The following is an 8,154-nucleotide window of genomic DNA, read 5'->3' as shown; positions in this document are numbered from 1 at the left end:
GGAATGTGACTGGATGGTCAAATAAAATCCACGACCCCACATTCTTACAGTTTACAAGATATTATGATGTGATTTTTATCCAAGAGACCAAGTTAACATCAAAATTGATATTAAATGGACTCCTCACACACTCAATGCCGCCACCCCCAACTACTAAAGGATGCCCTAGTGGGGGCCTGGCATGTTTGATTTCTACATCACTGAAATGTGATGTAGCATTGCTTCTTCCCTTAAGATCCTTAGCAATGGCTTGTCTTTTGACTTTTGAAGTTCAAGTTATTTTGGCCAGTTTGGCGTAGTGGGTTAAGTGCGAGGACTCTAATCTGGGAGAACAGGGTTTGTTTCCCCACTCCTCCACTTGCGCCTGGCTGGATGACCTTGGGCAAGCCGTAGTTCTGACAAGAGCTGTCCTTGAAAAAAGAGCCATTTCTGTCAAGAGCTCTCTTGGCCCCACCTACCTCACAGGGTGTCTGTTGTGGGGAGGGGAAGGGAAAGGAGTCTGTAAGCCGCTCCGAGACTCCTTTAGGTAGTGAAGGGTGGGGTATAAATCCAATTTCTTCTTCTTTATTTTTTATTATTCATTATTTTCAGTTTGTATCCCACCTTGCCAGAAAACCAGCTCAAGGTGGCGAACAAACATTAAAAGCAATAAAACAGTAAATACAATAAAATAATAAACAACTACCTAACATCATAAAATTCTAACAAGAGCAATGCAGATGATGGCGGCTTCAATATACAATCCCATAGAGGGAGGCAGTATCCACTGGTGTTTCATATGGACCATAGAGTGTTTTGGTCGCACATTCATCAGTGGCGGCTCCTAATCAAAAGCCTGGTGGAAGAGCTCCGTTTTACAGGCCCTGCGGAACTGTAGGAGGTCCTGCAGGGCCCTGATGTTATCCGGGAGCTCATTTCATCAGTATGGGGCCGCCACTGAAAAAGCCCTGGCTCTAATAGTGGCCAACCTGGCGTCTCTTGGGCCGGGGAGAGACAGGCGATTCTGTGTCCCTGACCTCAGTGCTCTCTGGGGCACATGTGGGGAAAGGCGGTCCCTCAAGTAGGCAGGCCCCTGACCATATAGGGCTTTAAAGGTCAAAACCAGCACCTTGAAATGAATCCGGTAAGCTATTGGCAGCCAGTGCAATGCCTTCAGCACAGGCTGGATGTGGTCTTGTATAGAGAGACCCCTCAACAGCCTGGCTGCCGCATTTTGCACTAGCTGTAGCTTCCGGATCTGAGACAAGGGCAGCCCCATGTAGAGAGCGTTGCAGTAGTCTAATCTCGAGGTGACCATAGCATGAATCACTGTTGCCAGGTCATTGCATTCGAGGAAGGGAACCAGTTGCCTAATCAGCTGCAGTTGGTAAAAGGCTGCCTTGGCAGTGGCTGCTATCTGGGCCTCTATTGTTAAGGCGGCATCCAGGAGCACTCCCAAACTCCTGACCCTCGGCACTGGCACCAATGGTACCCCATCGAAGGTCGGGAGTGGGATCCCTACCTCCGATCCGCTCCCACTCAGGCACAGGACCTCCGTCTTCGTTGGATTCAATTTCAATCAGCTCAGACTAAGCCAGCCTTCCACGTCACGAAGCGCCTGCTCCAGGTCATCTGGGGTAGAGTTGGACTGACCACCCAGGAACAGATATAGCTGCGTGTCATCTGCATATTGATGGCACCCTAGCCTGTGCCTCCGGGCAATCTGGGTGAGGGGGCGCATGTAGATGTTAAATAACATCAGGGACAGTACCGCCCCTTGAGGAACCCCTCAGACCTGCGGGTACCCCTGGGATGTCTGCTCCCCTAACGCCACCCTCTGTCCCCGACCTTGGAGAAAGGAGACAAGCCATTCTTCTTCTTCTATATTCCTCCCCATTCCTCATCCTTTTGTTAAGGCAACTGTTGGCCTGACTTGGAAAATCACATCTATTAACTTAAGGTTAAATATCCCAAGGCACAAATAATATTGTTAGTCAACTTTTATGCTCATATTGGGAATGGTAGCATAAATATTATGGGAAATGCCTATGATGATGATCTTTATAATGGCAAGAGGAATACAAAAGACTCCTTGGTTAACAAACATGGTTAACAAACATTGAGCTGACTGGTCAACAAGCTTAGCTTTGCAATATTAAATGGTAACTTTGAGGGAGATAAACATGGGGGATTCACTTATTATAACCAGAAGGGCATAAGAGTGGTCAAGAACATCAGAACATCAGAATATCAAATGGAAGAGGGCAATTTAAGAACAACTGTTTTGATAGAGAGTGCTCACATTTGAACAAACAACTAAGACAAACAGCTTACCTAAATCTTTGAGCTCTATAATAAATACGAACGCCAACTCAGAGAGGGGGAAACCTTGCCTCAATAAAAGAGTCCTGGCAAGAGCTTTCCTTGCCATTAACTCAGAAAGAAAGGATGGAAGTTCTGGCACATACTGGCCACTTCAGAAGGGAGGGCACGGCCAGACATTGTGGGCGGGGGGGGAGCTACATCACTCTAAGGGTGTCACAGGTGTTATCTCCTTGCATGGGGTGCCTCTCTTTGTCCTCACCTGGGAGCTGCCCTCTCTGACCCCTCCCCTCTCTCTCCCTTTGTCCTCTCACTCACTCCACAAAGACCATGTCTCTGCAGGTCTCTCCTGTAGGCACAATGCCCTCATACGTCCACACACATGATGCCGGACAAGCTGGCCATTTGTGATAGGGAAATCCAAATCTAACTGCTAAATTAGAATTACAACTTTAAAAAAGGAATATAAGGCGCTGTTAAAAGCCAAAAAAAGAGCTGCTGATTCCCTTTTATGGCAATCCCTTGTTAAGGCCACTAGAGAAAAAGATAATGTCAGCTTCTGGAAAATCATCTCCAATATACATATCAAGACTTCCAATGCCCTCAATCCTATCTCTGCAGAAGCATGGGAAGAGCATTATAACAGCTTATTTAGGGATCAGCAGTACCTTGTGATGGCGAACCTCAACAGCATGATAAAAGGTAGAGACATCACCCTGCCAACAGAAGTCCGCATGGTCTAAGCAATGGTATTCCCAGTAGTCATGTATGGCTGCGAGAGTTGGACTATAAGGAAGGCCGAGCGCCGAAGAATAGATTCTTTTGAACTATGGTGCTGGAGAAGACTCTTGAGAGTCCCTCCTTGGACTGCAAGAAGATCAAATCAGTCAATCCTAAAAGAAATCAACCCTGACTGTTCCCTGGAAGGCCAGATAATGAAACTGAAGCTCAAATACTTTGGCCACCCAATGAGAAGGGAGCCCTCACTGGAGAAGACCCTGATGCTGGGAAAGACTGAATGTCAAAGAAGATGGGGACGGCAAAGGATGAGATGGTTGGACAGTGTCATTGATGCAACGAACATGAAATTGAGCAAACTTCAGAGGACGGAGGAAGACAGGAGGGCCTGGCGTGATCTTGTCCATGGGGTTGCGAAGAGTCAGACTCAACTGTGCGACTGAACAACAACAACAAAATATCTTGCTCCTCCTGATATTCTTCTAGATCAGTCCACACAGTGGCCTCCAGTCTCCGTATCTGAAACTCCTTTGTTAATATCACAACTGAAATCTGGAAAAGCACCAGGTGGTAACTTAAAGTTGCTAAGCTCTTAAAATTGCACATAGATTGGTGGGCTCCAGTCTTGGTTAATCTTTTTTCCTATATAGATGCTTGGCTATAATTGTTCCTTTATTTAAAAAGGGTAGCCCCTATGATCTATTGAACTACAGACCTGTCACACGAGCTGGACGACCCCTTGTCGCTCTCACTCGATCCTGAGTACTGCAGCCTGAACCGCAGAGGCCTCAGACTATTGGGAGAGGAGGAAGTTACATCACCACCCTCCGTTCTCCCTCGGTCGGTCCGACAAAACGCCCTCTCTCTCAGCTTGTCGTTTATCACGTCGCCAGTACCTCATCCTCCTTGGCCTCTGCCTCCTCCTTTTATTCCCCCTATGTGTCACCTGTCTTCCCCCTGTGCTCCACCCCTGTCCTTCCCACAGGCCCCGCCCGTTCTTCTTATGCCGGGACGCTGAGTTGTGGGTGTGGCGTCTTCCCAGCTCTCTCTCTCCTGGCCTGATGGCTGTGCTGGCCTTGTGTTTCCCCATCCCCAAGCTGCTCTGGGCCGTGGGCGGCCCGGCGTGGTTCCCTGTTTTCCTCCATGGGCTTCCTTCCGCGGGACCCATTGCTCGTCTGGGGCGTCGTCGCCCAAGCCGTCGGCAGTCGCTCCGACGGGACCTGGGGGACCTAGCGGCGTTGGAGTGGGTTGGCCTTGCCTTCTGGTAAGTACCGTGGACATGGGGGGTTGGGAGCGTCAGAGTCCCGAGTGGCGGCGGCCATCCCTGGGGAGGCTCGCCCTCGGGACAAGACCGATTAGTCTTCTGAATGTGATTTGTAAGTTATATACTAAACACCTCTGTCAGAAGCTGTGTGAATGGCTAGACCATAGCAACTTACTTGAAATTGAACAAGCTGGTTTCACACCTGGACACGCTATTGATCATTGCTTAGTCCTAGATTATTTTATTTTTAAATATGTGAAACATTGGAAGACTACCTTATACACGGCCTTTGTGGACCTCAACGCAGCCTCTGACTCTGTTTCTAGGGGAAGACTTTTGGACAAATTGGCTGACATGGGTATCGATAGAAGGCTATTGCTTCTATTAATTTAACTGCACGAAAATAATGACATCCAAATAAGACTCACACAAGATGGGAAATTATCAAAAAGAATTCCAGTGCAAAAAGGAGTCAGACAAGGTTGCCTTTTGGCTCCCTTCTTATTTAACATCTATGTTAACTCTTTAATCACATGCCTTCATTCAATTGATACTCATGCTCCCTCATTCTCAGGTAGCAGAAAGGTTCCAATCTTAATGTATGCTGACGAACAATGCTGTTCTTTTATCCCAGACAAGGATTGGCCTAAAGCGAGCCCTGATAAAATTTAAAGAGCAATGTGACATCGAATTACTATCTATTAATTTTGCTAAAACTAAAATTGCCCGTTTTGGTAACTCATTCAGGAAGTTCAATTGGAATATTAAAGGAAATGCCATAGATCAAGTTAAGAACTTTCAATACTTAGGCATTACTTTTTCTTATAATCCCAAATTCTCAGCACATCTGTCCTCATCAACTAACCTGGCAGAGAGAAGTGCAAATGCCATTCTTAGATTATTTAGAAGGAATGGTGCAAGCTTTCTCCCCATGGCCTTAAAAACCTTCCAGGCAAAATCATTGGCTCAACTACTGCATGGTTCACAAATCAGACTTTCTGCCAATCTAAAGACCCTTGAAAGGGTTCAATTTAAATTTCTTAGATCTCTATTTGGCGTTCCTAGAAGCACTTCTAATGTAACACTTAGGCAAGAGGCTGGGCTACTCGGAGTCGAAGCAAAGGTCTGGGAACAGGCTATAACATTCTGGCTAAAAATTCATTACAACCTGAAGGGTTTAATACCTTACCTTTTAGCCTCGGACCCTTACCCTGCCTGGTCCACACAAACCCTTTTTTTAATCCCCCTAAGGGGAGATTTTTTAATTGGTTTTTTCACAAACTACAAAACATAACTGAAAATATAGGAAGGGGAACTACATCTAAGGAGAAAGAAAAAAGACCCACTACCGACTAAAAACCCAATAGTAGGAGATCAGTACATCAGCTTATCTCAATGTTATTCTAAAATGCTAATAATACATTGAACATAGTCGGTTATGCTAGGTTAATTATCTTTTAGCCACCATTTAACTGTTTAAAGAAATCCCCAGAGCATCCCAAAGTTATTTCAAAATTTTCAGGCACACATCAGAGTCCTTCAGCCTCTATTTTCTCTTATCTTTTCTTATCCTCAATTTATATGAACTTTTGGAGGCAGCCGCCCCATTTTCAGAGAGAGCGTCCTCCTCAGAAGACACCAAGCTCAACTCACCATCAGATTTGCTTTCTTCTTCTTCCTTCTTGTCCTCAGCTGGTTCCCCCTGCTGTGTTCACAGACAATCATGTGCTTTAAGAACATAGACAATCTTTTCTTTTTTATCGTGGAGTTCGAACATGACTCCTTCTGGAATTAGCCATCTGTAACTGATACCATTTGTTTGTAGAAAAAGGATTAGTTCTTTATATTTCTTTCTCTTCTGTCTTATGTCAAATGGGATGTCTTTTAAAATCCTGATGTTGTTGTCCCCAATTTTCAAGGGTGTTCCCATAGTTGCTTTCAAAATAGAATCTCTCACATGTCTCTTCGAGAATCTGACTACTATTTCCCCAGGCAGATTTTTTTAAAATGTATGATGAATAGGACCTGTAGACCACATCCATCTCGCGGTAAAGATATTCCGCTGTCAAATCTGTCATTGGGGCTATTGCTTCACTCAGCCATTGCTTCAGATTCTCTCCTTTAATTTCCGGGACCCCTTGGAATCGTAGGACCAAATTTGCTTTCTCTATTTGCAGCCGTAGAAGTTGTGACTCTTCCGTAGCTTGTTTCATTTCCAGCTTTTGCACCTTTTTCTTAACTTTTTTAGTATTGGAGTCCATGTCCTTCACCTTCTCCGTCATTTGCTCCATTGGTTTTAAAGATTGAGTCAATTGTAGCTGCTGTGAAGCCAAGTTCTGCCCAATTGTTGACAATTGTTGCTTAATATTAGTCATCTCGTCCAGCAGAGGGCGCAAGGAATCTGCCAACATTTTGGAAAGCTCAGTGGTCTCTTCCATTCGAGGACTGCCCACTAATTTTGCTTTCAGCAATTTGTCCTTATCCGGTTCCTTCCCCGGCATCTTTTTGGATTTGTTTACTTTTCTGAAAGTTGCTAAAGTCTCTGATATTCGCCCAAACCCTTATCTGCGCTCTGGTAAGTCTCTTAAAACAGGTTTAAATGCTTATTTTTCTGCTCCCCCCTCTTTGTTTCTGTGTTTTGTCTCTGCGTTTGGGAGGTGCCCCTCCCCTGCTCGCTTTCCGTCGCTCTTTTAGGGGGGCAGCTTTCTTTTTAATTCATCATACTCGCTTCAACCCGACTCACAGTTCATTGCCAGCCAGCTGGCCACACTCGGCATTGGTTTTTTCACCCAATCTCCAATGCTTGACCTGGTCAGTGACGCTATGTCCATGCGGACACTCAGCGGCAGGACCTTCGGGGCGGAGGAGCGCCTCAATTCTCCAGCATTGCGCCAGCAAAGAGGTTGCCCCTCAAAAGCCCCCTGGCTAGGAGCCTTTTACCAAGGCTCCGGGGGGTTGCGACCCGTCGCACCCCCTCCTACACGCTGGTGTGCAGATTGCATCCCCAGGGCGTCCGGGAGATGTGTCTGCCTGCGTGTCGCCATAAACCAGAAGTCGTCCACACAAATTCTTAAGAAGTTAAATCAGATTGGCCAATTCCCAGAAGATCTCTTCTATGGAAGCCTATACAAGGCAAGAACAGCTGTCGCACAGGGGCTTCGTGATATTGAATCACAAAATGAAGAAGCTTTGCTACCTGAGAACTTCAGAAATATAAAATCTTGGCCTAATTTTACTGTTGCCCATTACCTATGAATCCTATAGATGGGCCTTTTCCAGAGCCCGTTTTGAGGCACTCCCTTGACAGATGGGAGTAAGCAGTGAAGTGGCTAAATTTGCGGATGATACAAAGTTGTTCAGGGTGGTGAAAACCAGTGAGGATTGTGAGGCACTCCAAGGGGATCTGTCAAGGATGGGCGAGTGGGCGTCAACATGGCAAATGGGGTTCAATGTGGCCAAGTGCAAGGTGATGCACATTGGAGCCAAAAATCCTAAATATAAATACACATTGTAAATTCCTCTTAGAAGACATTCAGAGCTCAGTGACTAACGTTGTGACAAAATTTTGTTGCTTAGCTACTAGGAAACATAAATTTATTTTAGCTGAAAAAATTGTATAATTCTCTCCCACTCGCGGGGAGGGCGGGGTAAAAATACTAATAAATAAAATAAATTATGAACATTATTTTATGTTATTAATTTTATTAACTTTCTCTTGTTTATGTTTTTATACTATTCCCATGTTATTACTGTTTTTAATAACTCCAATTCTATTAAATTTTCCAGGCAGATCTGATGAATTTAATATCTCCCTCCCCCCTTTCATGTTGTTCTAACAAAATCACCTCCAA

The sequence above is a fragment of the Gekko japonicus genome, unplaced genomic scaffold, assembly GCF_001447785.1.
Source record: "Gekko japonicus isolate JY-2015 unplaced genomic scaffold, Gekko_japonicus_V1.1 scaffold3631, whole genome shotgun sequence".
Taxonomy (NCBI): Eukaryota; Metazoa; Chordata; class Lepidosauria; order Squamata; family Gekkonidae; genus Gekko; species Gekko japonicus.
The sequence above is the reverse complement of the archived record's forward strand: the minus strand, read 5'-3'. Positions refer to the sequence as shown.